Source organism: Schistocerca serialis, chromosome 2 (assembly GCF_023864345.2).
Source record: "Schistocerca serialis cubense isolate TAMUIC-IGC-003099 chromosome 2, iqSchSeri2.2, whole genome shotgun sequence".
NCBI classification, from domain to species: Eukaryota; Metazoa; Arthropoda; class Insecta; order Orthoptera; family Acrididae; genus Schistocerca; species Schistocerca serialis.
The window spans coordinates 987,911,251-987,931,006 of record NC_064639.1 but is presented as its reverse complement, the minus strand read 5'-3'; the positions used below and the strand labels follow the sequence as shown (position 1 = coordinate 987,931,006).

At 36.7% G+C, this 19,756-nt stretch overlaps 1 protein-coding gene across 7 annotated transcripts in view; it reads left to right on the top strand.

Moving 5' to 3' along the window:
• The window catches only part of LOC126458414 (protein Mpv17-like), a 304,656-nt gene that overhangs the window by 212,516 nt on the left and 72,384 nt on the right, over window positions 1-19,756 (top strand). The gene's annotated exons all lie outside the window — the stretch shown is intronic.

Genomic DNA, 19,756 nt, shown 5'->3' with positions numbered 1-19,756 from the left:
AGATGTTCTATTATAAACTCATCAGATGTAGTTAGTATACTTCTCCATATTTCCATCAGACCCACAGTAATCACTGTTCAAACCTTCATCTTATTTCCAAATACCAGCATAGATTAGATGACTCATCAGCATATGGATTATCACATACCACAGACAGAATGAAATTTCCTAACACATAATGTCATCATAATCATCACTTCCAAATAATATTATAGTACAGTGGAGCCTCACTTAATGAGCACCTCCCATAACATGCAAAATAGATTGTAAGAAAATGATTTGCGTAGCAAGTGATATTTCCTATGAGTGATGACGATTTAGTGTGATGTCACCAGCTGTTCGCACATTACAAGGGAAATGTTCAACAATATGAATACCTTCTATTGTCAGCAGCAGCATATGAACTGTATCCTTAGTATGTACTGCAGTCTGGGTTTAGTGCTGCGCTCTTTCTGCCACCATCTTGGTGCAGCTTGTGATCACACAGTTTTCTAAACTTGTGTTCACACAGTGTTTTCTTGTGTGCAGAGTTTTTTCATAGAAATGTCCCTGAAGATAAAACTGCAAGAAGGTGACCATAAGAGAAATAAAATGACTTTAGAAATGAAACATGTGCCAAGCAATTGGCATTTCGAAAATCAAACTGCTGCTTGTTTACCATTCAGAAACTCCATGATCTGTCAAGAAGTTAAAGCCTAAAATAGAAAGTTAAATGTGTTGTGGAGGTCTAACAACAAGGCTTATGTGACACGTGATCTTTTTTTGTGATTCTATCAATGAAGTGTTTGGTCCTTCCATGAAAAAATATTTGCTTGAGATGAACCTGCCACTCCATGTCTTACTTGTTATGGACAATGCTCCTGCCCATTCTCCAGGCCTACAAGACCACCTCCTTGAAGAATTTCAATTCATCAAGATCCAATTTCTGCCTCCCCACACCCCTCCGTTACTCCAGCCTATGGGCCAGCAGAAAATTTCTAACTTTAAAAAGCTCTACACTAAAGCAGTTTTTGAACATTGCTTTGTGTTGCCTGAAGCTACCAATCTTACACTGAGAGAGTTTAAGAATTATCAGTTCAATATCATTGCCTGTGTCAAGATGATTGAAAAGATGTGGGAAGGGATTACCAAGAGAACTCTCACATCTGCTTGGAAGCAGCTTTGGCAGCAGTGCGTTGTCGAATGTGACTTGGGGCATTTGGGTCAGTACCTATGGATCCTATAGTCAAAGATTGTGTCATTGGCCAAGAGCAAGGGACTAGAAGTGGATAATAATGATATCGATGAGCTTGTGGGTGACCACAGCCAAGAATGACCACCGAAGACCTTCTGGTTCAAAATGGTTCAAATGGCTCTAAGCACTATGGGACTTAACATCTGAGGTCATCAGTCCCCTAAACTCAGAACTACTTAAACCTAACTAGCTTAAGGACATCACGCATCCATGCCCACGGCAGGATTCAAACCTGTGACTGTAGCAGCCTCATGGTTCTGGACTGAAGCACCTAGAACCGCTTGGCCACCACAGCCGGCAGACCTTCTGGAGTTGCAGTGTGTTTCACAGCAGGAAGTTGTAGAGAGGAGTTTTCAGAGGAGGAGGAGGACTCAGTAACAGCAATCAGCAATTTTATGGCACAATAAGAGAAATACTGAAAGCGTGAGACTCATTTGCATCATACATTGAAAATCATCACCCCCAATAAAACAGTGGCTATGCTCACTACAAGTTTATTTGATGATAATGCTATGTTTCATTTTCACCAAGTGTTGAGGCATTGTCAGAAACAAATTACTATAGATAACTTCTTAGTAAAAAAAGAATTGGTATGTATCATGAATAAGGCAGTACATAATATTGTATGTATAATTTTCTTTGAATAAATGGCATCAATATCTCATCATATCTCAAACAAAATCCCTATCTGTCATCATCACAGTGTACATAAACCTGCTTCTCCACATTATTAACAATTTTTCAAGTTTCAGCATAAATGCAGATCCTAATGTCTCAACATTATAAAATATTCTGACTATACTGCATCAGTTCTCAAATCATAACCATCCAGAAAATGTTCAATACCTTCAGAAATGACAAATGTAATTTACAACAAATTTCAAACATTAATTCACTTCACACATAAAGTTACACACATAAAACATAATTCTCACCTGTTATAGCTGACAAAGATTATGTAAGTAATCTGAAAAATAATATGCTCACTCTAAACATCTGTCACAGTAAAATGTACTTCAGACAATAGATAAATGTTCTTTAGGTTTGAAATTTGCAGCTTATTATTCTCCATTTATAACAAATATTTACCAGTGCTCTCACTACAAAAGTTATATTCAATTGCTGGCCATAGATGTTGAAAATGACAATGGTAAACCAACAAATCTGACATCCTTTTTTCTAGTCCCCGGATATTTCCAAAATTCATATTTATGCAACTTCTGTGATATCAAATAGCATAGCAATTCAAAGTACAGCTAATGTAAAAATGTTTCTCCTCAAAGATAGTCAAAATATACCTCCTCAAAATGCAAGACAACTTTTTCACTATATAAGCACAAATGTAAATAAATATTTCTATCATTGCGGTTTAAAGTACCTTTGGTGTAGCCACATTGCAAAATTTCTCAGATTTAATCTGTTGGATACAAACTTCATTTCAAAACCATACATGATTTTTGGACAAACAATAAACAAGCTTCTCATCACTACTGCTGTGTAATGGCACCTGAAATGTTATAGTATATGTACATCTAATATCTATTGAAGGAGGATAGCATGACAGTTGAAGGTAAGTTGAGAGATTTACAGAATAGTTAGAGGATGACTGTAGCTCTGGAAATCAAAATCCACATCATCTCGGGGCTCTGTACAAGGCAGACACATTGTATACAAATGAAAATACTCTGTCGCACGCGCGAACGCACAAACACACACACACACACACACACACACACACACAAATATAATATTTGCTTGGAATAGGTTGGCTGATTTTAAATAATTTTTAGTGTTACTGTACACTACATAGGTACTAATCAGTTTCATATTACACAAACTGAGAACATTTCTAGATTACCTTAGTACAGCCCTGGATCTAGGTAGGTGGGGGCGGGGGTGGGGGGAGGGGGCAGACTGGAGTGTCTCCCCTGGGTGGCAATTTTAGGGACACTAAATTCATATGTTTGTGAGGAAAAAAAAAATTGTTTCACAAAGCACCTACCATCCAGTGCATGATGGTGTTCTATCATTTATTCATTTGATTTTGAAATGCAAGCCAATTGGTTTTTGAATACATCCTGAGTTGATCTCTGAACGTATTCTAAATTGATTTTTGAACATGTGCATAGTGTATGTGATGTCTCTGCCAGGGGAATCCCTGTCACATCTGGAAAAAAGAAGAAGAAGGAGAAGAAGAAGAAGAAATAATCCCCCCAGACAAAAGGGGGTGGGGCTACATGAGATGAGCGGAATAACCCAAATGGTTGAACATCAAGTGATAATCACTATTTGTTTATGTAGCTGATTGGATGTACAAATAATTACTTTATTATAATTATTAGTGAAATCAACAATGTGGGATTGCAGGTTTGCCTTGATGCAAAACACTTTCGTAATTTATTTTTGTCTTCTAAAACTAGTTTCAATTACAAATATTGCCATCGTCAGTGGGTTCTTTGATTCTAAAACATGCACAAATAGCATACTTATAAAACATTGTCAAACGTTATTACATGTGCATGCTTTAGATTCAAAGGACCCACTGATGATGGCAATATTTGTCATTGAAAATAGTTTGGGAGTAAGTAAATAAATAACAAAAGTGTTTTGAATCAAGGTGGATGTACAATCTTATATTGTTGGTTTTGTGTGCAAATACAGACCAATGGAAGTGTTTCAAGATAAAAATCATATTAGTGAAACCCAAAGATTTAAACTATTATAGAGGAAATGAATGAATAACAGGAATAACTGCCAAGAAAGATTACATATTATATCATATTATTGATGTAATAGCCTCAAAATGACATGAAATGTATCCAAGGAAATGAAATTCTCACAAAGTTTTTGCCAGAATGTTACGCTACTATGTACGCTAAAATAAAAAGTGCTTGTTTGATATTAATATAAAAGACATATATTAAAAAAAAAAGATAATCGTGATTTTGTATGTAAGACCTATTCGTTTATATTTTTAGGTAGTAAAGAGCAAATGATGAGTGCACCAGAAAAAAGATTTTGGTCTCAAAACAGAAAAAAGAGTAGAAGAATTAAATAAATCAGCTTCTAAGATGAGAAAATAGTTTTATGAAGCAAGTGCATCATTAAGCTCCACTGATACTTGCGATACTACAGTTTCAGGTATTTTGAAAAAATCTTGTAATTTGGACATTGAAGATTATTTGACTGAATAGTCGAAGCTTAAAGGCTCCGATGATGGTAAACAGTCTACATCATCAGTATTATCTCAGCAGGAAGATGGTGTTGAACTGTCGTGTAATGACTTATTGCAGTTGAGTAACAAAAACAAAATTACAGATTTAATGGAGTCACATACTTGGCTGGACCACAAAAAATTACAGATCAACAAAGGCCATTCTTCAGCAAACAAGCTGTATTATTAAATGATAAACATCCAAATAAGATAAAATCTGAATGCAACATTATACATTTGACACACAACATATAGTTCAGAACAATGACAAATAAGAAAAATATTAGAAGATCCTGTCTTGTTAACTTGAAAACAAAAAATGCAATTTAGTGTACTGCCTGCAAGCTGTAAGCCAGCAGTTGTATATCAGCTTTGTGTACAGAGGAACTCATTGATTGGAAGAAGGCTTCAGAAGCATCAAAAATACTTAAAGAATGTTTTATCAAATGGAAAACCCATCTGCAGCAAATTAAATCATTTCAATGCATTAATCGTGACACTGACTAACTAATTCACTCTGATAAAGAAAAATAGGGACATATTCGACATGTAGAAATGAACGCTGTCATGTATCTTGCCACAAACTGATTTTCTTTTTGAGTTGATCTTGCTGAAAATTTTCCTCAGCTTCAAGGAACCATGAACCGTGGATCTTGCCATCAGTGGGGTGGCTAGTGTGCCTTAGTGATACAGCTGTACCATAGGTATGACCACAGTAGGGGGGGGGGGGGGGGGGGGGGGGAATCTGTTGAGAGACCACACAAATGTGTCGTTCCTGAAGAGAGGCAGGAGCCTTTTCAGTATTTGCAGGGACAACAGTCTAGATGATTACTTATCTGACCTTGATCAACTAAAATGGCCTTGCTGTGATGGTACTGTGAGTGGCTGAAAGCAAGGGGAAACTACAGCTATAATTTTTCCTGAAGACATGCAGCTCTACTGTATGGTTAAATGAAGACAGGTAATATGTTCTGGAGGTAAAATATTCCCCAGTTTGGATCTCTAGGCAGGGACTACTCAGGAGGATGTCGCCATCAGGAGAAGCAAAACTGGTGTTCCACAGACAGAGTGTGGAATTTTAGATCCCTTAATTGGGCAGGTGGGTTAGAAAATTTAAAAAGGGGAATGGTTAGGTGGAAGTAAGATATAGTGGGAATTAGTGAAGTTTGGTGACAGGAGGATCAGGACTTCTGGGCAAGTGAATACGGATTTAAAAATACAAGGTCAAATAGGGATATGCAGTTGTGGGTTTAATAATGAGTAAGAAAATAGGAATGCGGGTGAACTACTACGAACAGCATAGTGAACGCATTATCATTGCCAAAATAGAGAAGAAGCCCACACCTACTGCAGTACTACAACTAGCTCTGTAGAGATTGAAGAAATGTATGATGAGATAAAAGAAATTATTCACATAGTTAAAGGACACAAAAATTTAATAGTGATGGGGGCTGGAATTTAATAGTAGAAAAAGCAAGAGAAGGAAAAATATGGACTGCAGAAAAGGCATGAAAGAGGAAGCCAACTGGTAGAATTTTTTACAGAGCATAATTTAATCATCACTAACACTTGGTTTAAGACTCATAAAATAAGGTTGTGTGCACGTAGGAGACCTGGAGACACCGGAAGGTTTCAGATTGATCATATGATGGTTAGACAGAGATATAAGAACCAGAATTTAAATTGTAAGGCATTTAAAAGGATAGATGTGGACTCTCACCACAATTTATTGGTTATGAACTGCAGATTAGAATTGAAGAAACTAGTAAAATGTATGAAGTTAAGGTGAGGGGACCTGGGTAAGTGGAAAGAACCAGATGATGTTGAGAGTTTCAGAGGGAGCATTAGGCAACGGTTAACTAGACGTGGGAAAGGGTTACAGTAGAAGATGAATGGATAGCTTCAAAAGATGAAATAGTAAAGATGGCAGAGGATGAAATAGGTAAAAAGACAAGGCCTATTGTAAATCCTTGGATAACACAAGAGATATTGAATGTAATTGATGAAAGGAGAAAATTTAAAAATGACGCAGATGAAATGGAATACAAACGTTTAAAAAATGAGACTGACAGGAAGTGCAAAATGACTAAGCAGGAATTGCTACAGTACAAATGTAAGGATTTAGATGCATATTTCACTTGGGGAAAGATGGATACTCCCTACAGGAATAATAGAGAGACCTTTGGTGAAAGAAGAAGAAACTGTATGGATATTAACAGCTCAGATGATAAACCAGTTCTAAGCAAAGAAGGAAAAGCTGAAAGGTGGAAGGAGTATATAGATTGCCTATACAAGGAAGATGAACTTGAAAGCAATATTATAGAAAGGGAAGTAGACATAGATGAAGATGAGATGGGAGATGTGATACAGGAAGAAAAATTTGACAAAGCTCTGGAAGATCTAAGTCAAAACAATGTCCTGGAGGTAGACAATATTATCTCAAAAATACTGATAGCCTTGGGAGAGCCAGCCATGATAAAACTCTTCTATCTGGTGTGCAAAATACCCTCAAACCTCAAGAAGAGTGTAGTAATTCCAAGTCCGAGGGCAGCTGCAGATAGGTGTGAATATTACCGAATTATCAGTTTAATAAGCCATGGTTGCAAAATTACTAACACAATTTTTTTTTATAGAAGAATGGAAAATCTGGTGGGAGCTGACCTTAGGGAAGATTAATTTGGATTTTGGAGAAATATAGGACCGTGCAAGGCAATACTGACCCTATGACTTATCTCAGAATATAGGCTAAGGAAAGACCAACCCATATTTATAGCATTTGTAGACTTAGAGAAAGCTTTTGATGATTTTGACTGGAATATCCTCTCTGAAATTCGGAAGGTAGCAGGGGAAAAATACAGGGAGTGAAAGGCTATTTACAACTTGTACAGAAACCAACCAGATGGTAGGTATAAGAGTCAAGGGGCATGAAAGGGAGGCAGTGGTTGAAAAGGGAATTAGGCTGTGTTGTAGACTGTTACCTTATTCAAGATGTACTTGAACAAGCAGTAAAGGAAACAAAAGTAAAATTGGGAGTAAAAGTTCAAGGACAAGAAATAATGTTGAGGTTTGCTGATGACATTGGAATTCTGTCAGAGAGCAAAGGACTCTGATGAGCAGTTGAACAGAATGGACAGTGCCTTAAAAGCAAGATAAAAGATGAACATCAACAAAACCAAAACAAGGACAATGGAATGTAGTCAAAGTAAGTCGGATGATGCTAAGATGATTAGATTAGAGAACAAGACGCTTAAAGTAGCAGATGAGTTTTGCTGTTTAAGAGGCAAAATAAATTATGGTGGCCGACATAGAGAGGATGTATAATGTAGAGTGACAATGGCAAGAAAAGTATTTCTGAAGAAAAGAAATTTGTTAACATCGAATGTAGTTCTAAGTGTCAGGAAGTCTTTTATGAAAGTATTTATCAGGAGTGTAGCCATGTATGGTAGTGAAGCAGTGCTACAGAAGAATGTTGAAAATTAGATGGGTAGATCAAATATCTAATGAGGAGATTCTGAGTAGAATTGGGAAGACAGGAAATTTGTGGCACAACATGGCCAAAAGAAGGCATCAGTTGACAGGACATATTCTGAGACATCAAGGGATCACCAGTTTAGTATGGAGGGAAGTTTGGGGGTAAAAACCATAGAGTGAGACCAAGAGGTGAATACAGTAAGCAGATTCAGAAACATGTTGGTTACAGTAATTATCCGGAGATGAAGAGGCTCGCACAGGATAGAGTAACATGGAGGGCTGCATCACCAATCTTCAGACAGAAGGCCACAACAACAACAGTCCAGGAAATTTTCTTAATTTGCTAACTCTGCTCACCGAATACAATCCTTCTCTCAACCACCAGTTAAACCACATAAAAAAGGCAGGTATCCTATTTGTCGAAGACAACACAAAATGAAATAATGGCTAAAAAGTTCAAAATATGTTTATCCATGAGACCAAGGAGATTTTACCATTGTGTTTGACTGTGCTCCAGATGTATCTCACACTGAACAAATGAGCCATCTGATGCATTATATAAAAATAACAGGAACTGAATGTGAAATAAAGGGAAGATTTATTAGTAAAAGCTTTATTGATTTTATAGAAGGTGACGGAAAGACTGGAGAATATATCACACTGCAAATTCCAGAAAACTAGAAGCTGTTGTGTTGGATGTTGGATGTGCAGAAATATTGTGGACAGTCTTAGATAATGGATCTAATATCCAGTGTTGTGGAAATGAACAAGTTGGCAGAGTGTATACTGTCTCTAGCACACTCTTTAAATCTTGTGGATATTTAGCCTCTTCATGTACAGAAGCAGTTATCTTATTTGGGATTGTACAAAAACCCAATTTAAAAGGAAGTAGCAAGGTGGACAGCTAAACACCTGAAGATGTTAAGACTGTGGAAGAAATTGAAGAATCTCGCTTGTCACGGAATCTAAGTATGAAGCTGGCCATCTGCTACAAATGGTGATGGATTTTATATTTATCCTCAACAATTTGGGCTAGTGTTGTTCAAGAAATTAACAGAGTGAGCTTTGAAGTACAGAAAGAGGACATTATTGTTTCACATTCTGTAGTGCTAATGCAAGGTTTTCTTCAGATCTTGCAAAAAATGACAGAAAAACAATAGAACATTGGATAAAAGAAGCTGCAACTATATCAAAAAAGTTGGAAATAAATGGAAATCAAGTCAGTCCCCAAAAGCAAATGAACTTCCAGAAAAAAAGACAAGAAAATAATACAGTGTTATAAGATACTGAAAATGTAATTTTTAATGTAAAGAGACTGACAGTAGCCATGAGGTTGAATCAAGAACACTAGATCTGACTGAGCTATTTTCCAAAGAAATAGAAGTAGTATTTGACAAAATTTTAATGCAGCTGGAAAGAAGGGTAGAGAGTGAAAAGGATCTACATGAAATTTTCATCTCCCTCAGTGGCAACCCATTTTTAAATGTATCGACTGAGGATCTGCAGAAAAATGGAGCTGATCTTACATGAAAATATTCAAAGGACTTGAATGCAGATGGTTTTTGCCAGGAACTTGTTGCATTCACAAAGCTGGTAACCAAAATTAATGAAAAATCAAGCAGATACGACCTGTTACAACATCTGTGCAACCATGACTTGCAGAAAGTGTCTCCTGATGTTCATATAACTTGAAGGATATACTGCACATTACTAATGACATCTGTAAGCTGTGAGTGAAGCTTCAACAAACTGAAAACAATTAAAAACTATCTGTGTTCAACAGTGAGACAGAAACATCTGTCTAGCCCCGTGGGTAGCCACTGAAAATAAAACTGCCTCTGAGATGAGCTTTGATGAGCTAATAGATTCTTCTGCAGAAAGGAAACCACAGTGTGTAAAACTGTAGCAAGATTAGAGAGAGAAAAAAATGCTGGGAGCTAAGGTTTAAAGAAATGTGTACTGTCTTGCTTGTCTGTTGTCTTTACTGGTTATTTGTTTCCTATATCTATTTTTATGTCACACACAAGAGAAAGTTATTAGCTAATAGGTAATAAAGAGTGCAAATTTATTGAAGGTTTCTTATTCTCCCAGTCACAAAATTTTTTTGAATAATTTGTCTCCAGTGCTCAAGGAGAGGGAGTGCCACTATCATGTTTCGATCCAGGTTTGGAAAAATCGTAGATCTGGGGCTGCCTTGGCATCATTACTAGTTTTGTGACTCTCTTAAGTGAATAAACATTTTTAATCCTCCTTACATTTGAAATAAAATTTCCGTTTATAGTTTGAGTTAAGCTTAAAACTCCCAGAGTGATTTTGTCGAAATTTGCTTTATATATATCTGTTATTACTTAGGGTTTACTTAAAAGTTTGTTTTTACTTTCATTTTCATATATTTTAACTTCATTAAGTGATTCGACTTCTATTTCAGCTAAAATTTATGTAATTTTTGGGTGCAACATCAGTGCAGTATGCAGTTTCATTCGTGAAATGTGTGACAGTTTGTTGACAAACATCCACTACTGTCAGTCTCTTTACATTAAAAATTACATTTTCAGTATCTTATGACACTGTATTATTTTCTATAATACAAGTGTTTTCAACATTAGTTGACTGATCTAATGCTACTTTTAAAAAATCAGATTACATGTGTTGTGACTCTACCATGGGATTCGTTTTTAGTGCTGCTGTCTGGTTATTGAGGTTTAAATTCTCTTTTCTCAGAGTTTCACTTTATTGTCCATCAATTCTATCAGCCAAATAGTTTTCTGATGCCTTGGTTCTACCAATCTGTGATTGTTCTAGTCCATTCGGCATCTGCCCTAAACTATTACTTAGACTATGTGTCATTGCATCATTTTAAATGCCTGAACTGTTATTCATTGTCTCAGTTTTACTTTTTATTTTCTTGAACATGTTACCTTGCTTTTTAAACTGTTCCTGCATAAATGATGTTGTCTGTTCGCTTAACTTGTTGTAATAATTGCATAAAAATTGTGTAGCCGCCTCCTCCTGTTTTTCCACAGTGAAAACTTTTTGCTTAACACAGTAGTAGTAGTAGTAATAGTAGTAGTAGTAGTGGTAGCAGTAATGATGATGATGATGATAATAATAATAATAATAATAATAATAATAGTAATAATAATAAAAATATTCACAGGATCTAATACACTGTCTTTCACTACAGTGCAGAAGAAATGGATAATTCAAAGTGCTTATCTTGTTTCATGTTTTTAGATTGTGATGTAATAGATTTTCAATAATTCAGTTTTATTTCTCTTATGTCTTTATTGTTGTCAGTGCCATCCTCATCTTCAGTTTCAGCTTTTTCTTTTTAATCTGAAATTTTGTTCTTTTTTATGCATAGGCACCGGAAGCTTAAAAATGGCAATATTATGGAAAGGATAGAGTGCTACTCACCTTATAGCATAGATGTTGAGTCACAGAAAGGCACAACAAAAAGACTGTCAAACAAGCAAACTTCAAACTTCCAGCCAAAAAGGCCTTCTTCCAAATTAGACTACACACACACACACACACACACACACACACACACACACACACACACACACGACCATTGTCTCTGGCTGCTGATGTCAGACTGCAAGCACTTGCACATGATGGAAGAAGCAGTCTGGGTGGTAGGGGTAAGGAGGAGGCTGGGGCAGGGAGGAGGATGGATAGCAGGGTAGGGATGGGGTAGAATAAAGTGCTGCTTCTGCGGGTATGCTGTGAAACCAGTCATGTGAGGTACAAATTAAGCTGCAACCACTGTGCTGCATTGTATGTGGTCATGACAACCAACAAGTTGTCTGTCTGCATGAATGGCCACTGACAAACTATGACCAAGAAGCAACTGGACCATCCAGTTGCTGAGCACACTGCCCAACATAATGTTCTTCATGTTAATGACTGCTTCACACATTGTGCAATCTGGAGCCTTCCTACCAACACTAGATTTGTGAATTTTGCAGGTGGACCTCTCTCTGCAATATATCCTATGTTGCTTTAACCCTCTTGGCCTTAACCTTCGTAAGTCATTGTCTTTGCCCATCTATCTCCTTTGTGCCCACTCCAGCACTACACAGCCCTCTATTCCACCAATGCATCCAGGTCTTCTTACATTTCTCATTTTCCATCCCCCCCCCCCCCCCCCCAACCCCCTCTCCCAGTCCTCCGTCTAACACCCCAACTGCACCTAGCTACCCTATCCTCTCTCCACCTCATCCCTATATGCTCCCACAAGCAGCACTTTACTTTGCCCCATCTGTAACCTGCCATCCCTCCTCCTCATCACACCAGCCTTCTCCTAATCCCAACACCAAGATTGCTTCTCCCATTAGGTGCAGCTGCTCACAGCCTGGCCTCAGCAGCCAGAGAAAATGATCGTGTGTGTGTGTGTGTGTGTGTGTGTGTGTGTGTGTGTGAGTTGCATTTTTATGAGTGTGTAGATGTATATTGTTTAATTTGGAAGGAGGCCTTTTTGACCAAAAGCTTACTTGTTGGACAGTCTGTTGTACCTATCTGTGATCCAACATCTCCGCTATATGCTGAGTAGCAGTCTATCCTTTCCATAATATTGTCGTTATTCTATCCTGGATATTTGATTGTTTGAAACTTAAAAATGATAAACAAGACTGTCTTGACAATTTTCAACAAGTTAATCTCAATCCACCAAACAAAAACATATCCAGTTTATGTGGTTATGAATCTGTTACTCAACTTCTTGACTGTAGTTGATGTTGAAGTGAGGTGAGCAATTCTTTGCTGCAGTTATCTCCACCTGTAAGAAAGTCTTGGCTCTTTGTATGTCAGGAGCTGCACATCAGGTTAATCAAATCAAAAGGATGTGGCCAAACAACAATAAAATACTTTAAAAAACTTAATTATTGCACCACAGATTGCCACAGGTTTAGCATCTCAAACATGACGTAACACTGATTGCCCATAGCAACTGCTGCTGTTGCTTATGTACTTTCTAACAACAGAAATGTTTATTCAAACATTGTTTTAAACATACTTTTTAAAGTTTACAATTAAAAATTGATTGGTTTTACAAAATTGTTTACATAATTTTGATCTATGTTTCATTATAAAATTTACAAATCAATTAACATGACGAAATATTGTAATCATTATGACCAAATTACATGAAATGCCTTTCTACAATAATGTTTGAATTACTTTTCTTGATAACTTTGTAAATTCATATTTTATTTCTATACTAATGAAAATTATGTGTCTTTATCATTAACTGAATAACAATTACTATCACTTTTCTATATAAGAATTTTGTAGATCATAGATTGGACTTTTGTTTAAGTGATTTTTACATATGTAAAGTTATTGATTAGATTTATGACATATCAATTATATTTCATCTTAATTACACTTGAGACACCTCAATTTCATCAATACAGTGAGTTAACAATGCATAGTTATAGGTTTACATAACTTTGCATAAAGTTCAGAATGTAGTATCATATATTTTGAGAAGGTTGGAATCAGAATTTTCATTAAATTTCTTCCCAATCTGGTACTGTATAAGTTCAACATTTCTGTTTTTGCAGTGCTACTCTTAATTTCAGTGCCTGTCTTGTCCATGAGTATCTGAACACTAACTTTAGTAGCTTTTTCATACAACCATTGTTTCTTTGCATTTTATGAGAGATCTTTCAATAACATTTTGCTACAGTAGTCTTATAAAGCTTAAGGCTCCCTTGACAACCAGATGTGTGTCATTCAGTCACTGTTTTACACCTACTGAGCAGTAGCCTCTGTTTCTTTAGAAGTTTCTTTACAGTGTCTGTATACCATAATGTTCTACTACATGTTAGGTTGCTACACAAGTTCGTAGTGTTTTTCCATAATTTCAATAAACACAAAATATACATTTAACAGAGACTTTAGTCATCAATAATATATTTTCCTCTTATTTACAACAGTCTGCCAGTTGCTGGGATATCTTTTCAATTCTTTGACTGTAAAAATCACTTGGTTTTGTGGTGAATATTGCACCAAGCCACGTTTAGAGTGCATTTTCATCTGGAAAGGAAGTTCTTGAAGGTTGTTTGACAGAGAGTGGAAAATGTGAAAACCTGTGGGCACAAAGTAATGTGAATAAGATGGGTATGGAATGACTTCCCAACTGAGCACCCTTATAGTGTTTTTTGTCAGTATAGCTGAGGGCGAGTGGACAATATAATGGAGTATCATACTTCATGCAGTCTTCCTGGGTCATTGCTCTTACACTGCATCTGCAAAATATCTCAGTTGTTGACTATAAATGTCAGCAGTGATGGTTACACCTCAGGGAAGCAGTTCAGTACACCACACCATGGCTGTTCCACCTGATGCATAACCCTATCTTTAGTGGATGCAGGTAGGTTTTTGATAGGGAGTTGATGCTTTGGCTGGGCTCAACTGCACCTTTCTTTTCCTTGTGTTAGCATAAAGGCACCATTTCTCATTCGAAGTAATGATAGGGGGTAGGAATGGTCGATGTTGTTCATGAGTCAATTAATTATGAGCAAGCAGAGATGCACATTATGGCCACCAGCAGGTTTTTGTGATTTTGGCTTAGAGCGTGCAGTACCCATACACCTGTTTTTTGAACCTTCTCCATTGCATGCAAATGTTACACGATGGTGGAATGCTCACAGTTCATCACATTTCTGAGTTCTTGAGTACACTGATGTGTATCATTGTGGACTAATGTGTAAAACAATCTTCATCAAACCCTGAAGGTCTGCCTGAACATGAAGAGTCACTGATGTCAAAATGTTTCTCCTTAAAATGAGAAAACCATTTTCTTGCTGTGATCTGTCCAATGCCATTATCCCCATACATGGTGTAAATCTTTCTGGTTGCCTCTGCTGCTGTCAACCCTCTATCAAACTCAAGCAGAAGAATGTCAGAAATGTTCTGATTTCTCCACTTGGCACTTCATTTTCTAGTATCCATTGCTCCACTCACTATATCCAAATGACAAAATGTAAACTCAAATGGCAACAGTGAACTACAAATAAAAAATGACAATTGATAAGTAAACCCATAGCATCTGAAATACCAACATGCAATACGAAAACCTTATGAACTAATGTACCAGCCATATATATATCTAACAAGTGAATAGTCAACTTTTCTTTTAAATTTGAACTACAGTTCTTCCACATTCACCTGTCCAGAGCTAAATGTTTCAAGCTCCTCGTTGAGATACAGTACTGCTCTCTCTTTATCTAGTTTGCTGAATACACAGACCTTACTGCTTGTGTCATTTGCCCTTTATTCTTTGATAATAATTGTTCTTAAAACTTTCTGACAGTCACTAATACCAGCTTCAGTGTGGGAATCTTCAAAGTGGGTAAGCCCATCTGTTGCCATGAGATTCAATATATTTCCATCGTGAGTGGGCTTCTGAACTACCTATACAGTATAGTTTTTGGAAAAATCATTTAGTAATGTTTTGTAGGATGTCTTGTCAGGCCTACCTTTTACAGAGATGTAACTATCCAATGATTCAAGTATGATTGGGGAATGTACGTACTAGCGAAGTGAGGGTTTCTCCAAAGTTTTCATTTACATCTTAAGGTGACTCTGGTAGCTGATAGAAGGATCTGCTTATAAGATTATGACCACCCTTGATATTGAGTGTTGCTCAAACTATCACACTTAACAGCTTTAATTTCTATCTCGGTGGATGTGAGTTTCTTGTGTGCAATGGCAAATATCCCATTTTCATTTATCATTGTCCTATCTTTTCCATATACACTTAAATTTCCCCCAAAAATATCACTGCTATTACTTTCAGGTTTTAGCAAGTTTTCTGCACCTAGTTGTATGGGAACTCAACTGCTTTTTAGGGAGCACATTAAAGTAGGGCACTTTGGTGTGAATGCTTCGGCATAATCCATTGAGCCACTTCATGAGACAAAATGAATGCTATTGGTGTGGTAACCATTGAAAGTGGCACTTTGCTCAGGCTATTGCTACCATATGTCTTGCAAGTTAATCCACAGCCCTTAGCCATGTCGGATACCAGATGACTGTTATGATGTCATACTTGCTTGTTTGACTTGTCAGAGAGAGATGCCATGATAGCACTAAAAAATGTGATTGAAAGGTGACAAAATATTTTAAAAAGGTGATTAGAAAGTGACAACTCATTTCAATAGACAAATGTGGCACAAATAAATAGTTTTTGTTTTTGATAGTTCCCTATCAAAACAGCTGGTTAAGACCGTGATAATTTTCTCTGTTATTGTCTTGGACAGGTTATGGCCTTTTTTTCCTCCATACAAATTTGTTAATGTACACAGGTACATTGGTAACCAGTGTTGGTCCTTTGATAATGGTAACAACAATTTTTTTAGGTTACTATCTCTTAGGCATAGTAGCAAAAAATGAAGTAATCACACAATATTTTCTTTTCTCAAGATTTTTCTAAGTGGTTTCCACTTCCCTTTCTTCCACTCTTTCTTCTTCTTTCATGGTCCATGCACCCTCAGGCATACCCTGGACTGATTTTGTTGCCTTTAAATAATTTTTTTTGGTTGCTTTTTTTAGTGAAGCTCCATGGATAGTGGTGTTCTTCTTTCTTTTCTTTCTAAGCAGCTGTGTCGTAGTCAATTTATTTTTTTGTGTTATTCATCTTTTTAATTTCATCTTCAAAATGTCTTTGGTTTTGTTTTCTTTTTGCTTTTCTTCTAAGTTTTCTTTTCCGTTCACATTCTTCCTTGTAAGCAGTTTAATTTGGGTGCACTTGTTGTCCATACCTATTGAGCTTTCAGTCAATGGGCACAGACAGAATATGGGGGTATTGTCCCAAAGTATCCCTCACAGTCAAAACACTTTTTAAAAACCTTTTTGTCATGGCTGCCTTCTCTTCTCTTAATATGTGCTTTGAAAAAGAATACCTTCTGTCTATATCCATGTTTCGTTGGGACAGTGTAAGAGGGACCTTAACAAGTTTCAGACATTTGGATTCTGTAACTCACATGAGTCTCTTTTTGATATGAGCTTCTATCATCTTTTTAAAACTGTGGACTCTCCCACTCACATAATAAATAAACTTTCCAGACATTGAATGCCATCATTTTTGCGACTTTTAAGATGTCACTACAGCAAGTGCTCTTTATTTTTTCTTTGACTCTAAAAAAAATAAAACTTTTCAGTGGCATACTTGATAAGCACATTGCATGTTTTCGAGGTGCGCTGTAATGTTTTTGGGCATTCTTAAGAAACCACAACTTGTCACATTGTTCCATTTCACTAAGCTCTCTTGTTACAAGCCAGCTAACAACTAGTTGTTAAAGATAAAGCAAATTATCCATTGTAAAGAGTTCATTATGAAGCTTAGGAAATGCTCTCAAATTTTCTCAAAGCAGAAACCTTCAAGACTTGAGCCAAAAAGATTTGAACTGTGTTTTCTATTTCTGTATGCAACTTATGAATCAAAATTATCATCTTTGAAAACATTGTCTTAACTTACTCAGTAGTTCTGCAGATCAAATCGTGGAATGAAGTGAAGGTTTTTTCCTTTCTTTTTTTTAAAAAAGCGTTGACAATGGCTTTATGGTGCTTGGTTGATTTGGGGAAGGAGATCGGACAGCGTGATCATCGGTCTCATCGGATTAGGGAAGGATTGGGAAGGAAGTCGGTCATGCCCTTTCAGAGGAACCATCCCGGCATTTGCCTGAAGTGATTTAGGGAAATCACGGAAAACCTAAATCAGGATGGCCGGACGCGGGATTGAACCGTCGTCCTCCCGAATACGAGTCCAGTGTCTAACCACTGCGCCACCCCGCTCGGTAATGGCTTTATGGCTTTGTAGGATTTGGGATGAACAGTATTGGACTTATTTTTTGGGGTATGTGCTTAAGAAAGTAATATTGAATGCCATCCCATTGTTCCATAATCCTGTTGGATGAAGATGCTAAGGCAAGCAATGTTGTCGTTGCGTGCCTCAAAGCTTGTGATGTGGAATGTTAAACTTAGACTGAATTCCTTCAAATTCTTTCAACTGAATAGGACAACCCTCAAAATAACTGTAAATATTTATCAGGAATTAGGTTGCATCTTCACCTAAGCATTCCAAAGCCTTTACATCCAAGTTGTCTGCCATGGATCAGCTCGACATCACCATCTAATAGCTTTTGAACTATGTATCTTTTTTGAGCCAGTCACTATGAATTTACATTTTTCCTATCCCAAAAAAATGTATTATCAAATTAAACAAGAGTATCATAGCATCAATTTTATTATAAAAGCAAAATTAGAATATGGAACAAAAACAGAAGCAGTTTTACTGGAGGAATATTTGATGCTTATAACAGTTATGCAAAATATAAAAAAAGACCCTCAAAATTAAAAAAGGAACAATCTGTCTCACATTTCAGAAGCCCCCCAGGTTAGATTTTATTAACTTTCATCATTGGAGCATTCCAAAAAGTTAAATGAATGAACATGAATACAGAAACTTGTAAACAAAAGTAAATAACTTATTTTTTTCCTAAAATAGCAGGAAAGGTTGAAAAACATGATAAAAATTAAAAAGATGTCAGTGTCAAAAAAGGTGATTGAAGGTGAGAAAGCTGACTGACCCCTCAACCTGCTTGTCAGTTACTTCAGGCTGCTTACTACCATGAGGTGGGTGTGGCTAAACACTAATCCACTCATGGTAGATGGTACAGTCTTCATTTCAATATTTCTGATACACACAACTCAGTGTATTGAGTAGATGATGATTCTTTTGCCTTATACCCACTACCATACTCATTCATATACAGCCACCAAAAAGGAAATGTAGGTTTCACTTTCTCATCTAGCGTTCTTTATGGATTTCTCATTCTGCTGTGTAATCCTCCTAAGATTTGCTCATGGAAATAATGTAAGAAGATGCAAATCTCAGTAAATTTATAAACTGAGATGATGACAAGCCTTTTGATTTGTTCCTATAAATTACCTGAATATCTCAGAATAAGATTCCTTGGTAATACTTAGGGTGGGGAAGGATAACATACTGCATAAAATTGTTATTTGTGGCCAAATTAACTGCAAATGTATTAACACTAAATAAGAAAATGATTGATGTCAGTACAGATAAAAGACAGAAGAAATTCATAACACCTGCTTCTACTGATTAGTGAATTCATTGGCCCCCATCTGCATCCCAGAATTTTTTTGCCCATGTTGGGGAAATGTGCAAATCAATGAATCATCACATTGTTACCAACAATTAAAAAAGTCAGATGACATTCTAGAAACACAAGTGTTAAAAAAAAGGTGATTAACAGTGAGAAAGGTGACTGACCCCTCAACCTGCTTGTCAGTTGCTTCATACAGCTCAGGCTGCTTACCATCATGAGGTGAATGCTCTGCAAACCACTGTGAGGTGCATGGGAGAGCATACATCCCATTGTACCAGTTATTTAGGGTTGCTTCCTGTGCCATTCATGTATGGAGCACCTGAGGAATGATTGTCTGAATGCCTCATTGCATGCAGTTATTATTATAATCTTAATCTCACAATCCCAATGTGAGTGATAGGTAGGGGATTGTAGAATATTGCTAGAGTTACCATTTAAAGCCAGTTCTTGAAACTTTGTTAATATACTTTCTTGGCATAGTTTATGTCTGTCTAATTCAGTTCCTTCAGTATCTCTGTGACACTCTCCCATGACCGTTTGTTCTGTCCTCCTCTGTATACATTCAATACCCCTGTTAGTCCCTGGTCCCACACACTTGAGCAATATTCTAGGATGTGTTACACAAGTGGTTTGTAAGCAATCTCCTTTGTAGACTGATTGCATTTCCCTAGTATTTTTCCAATAAACTGAAGT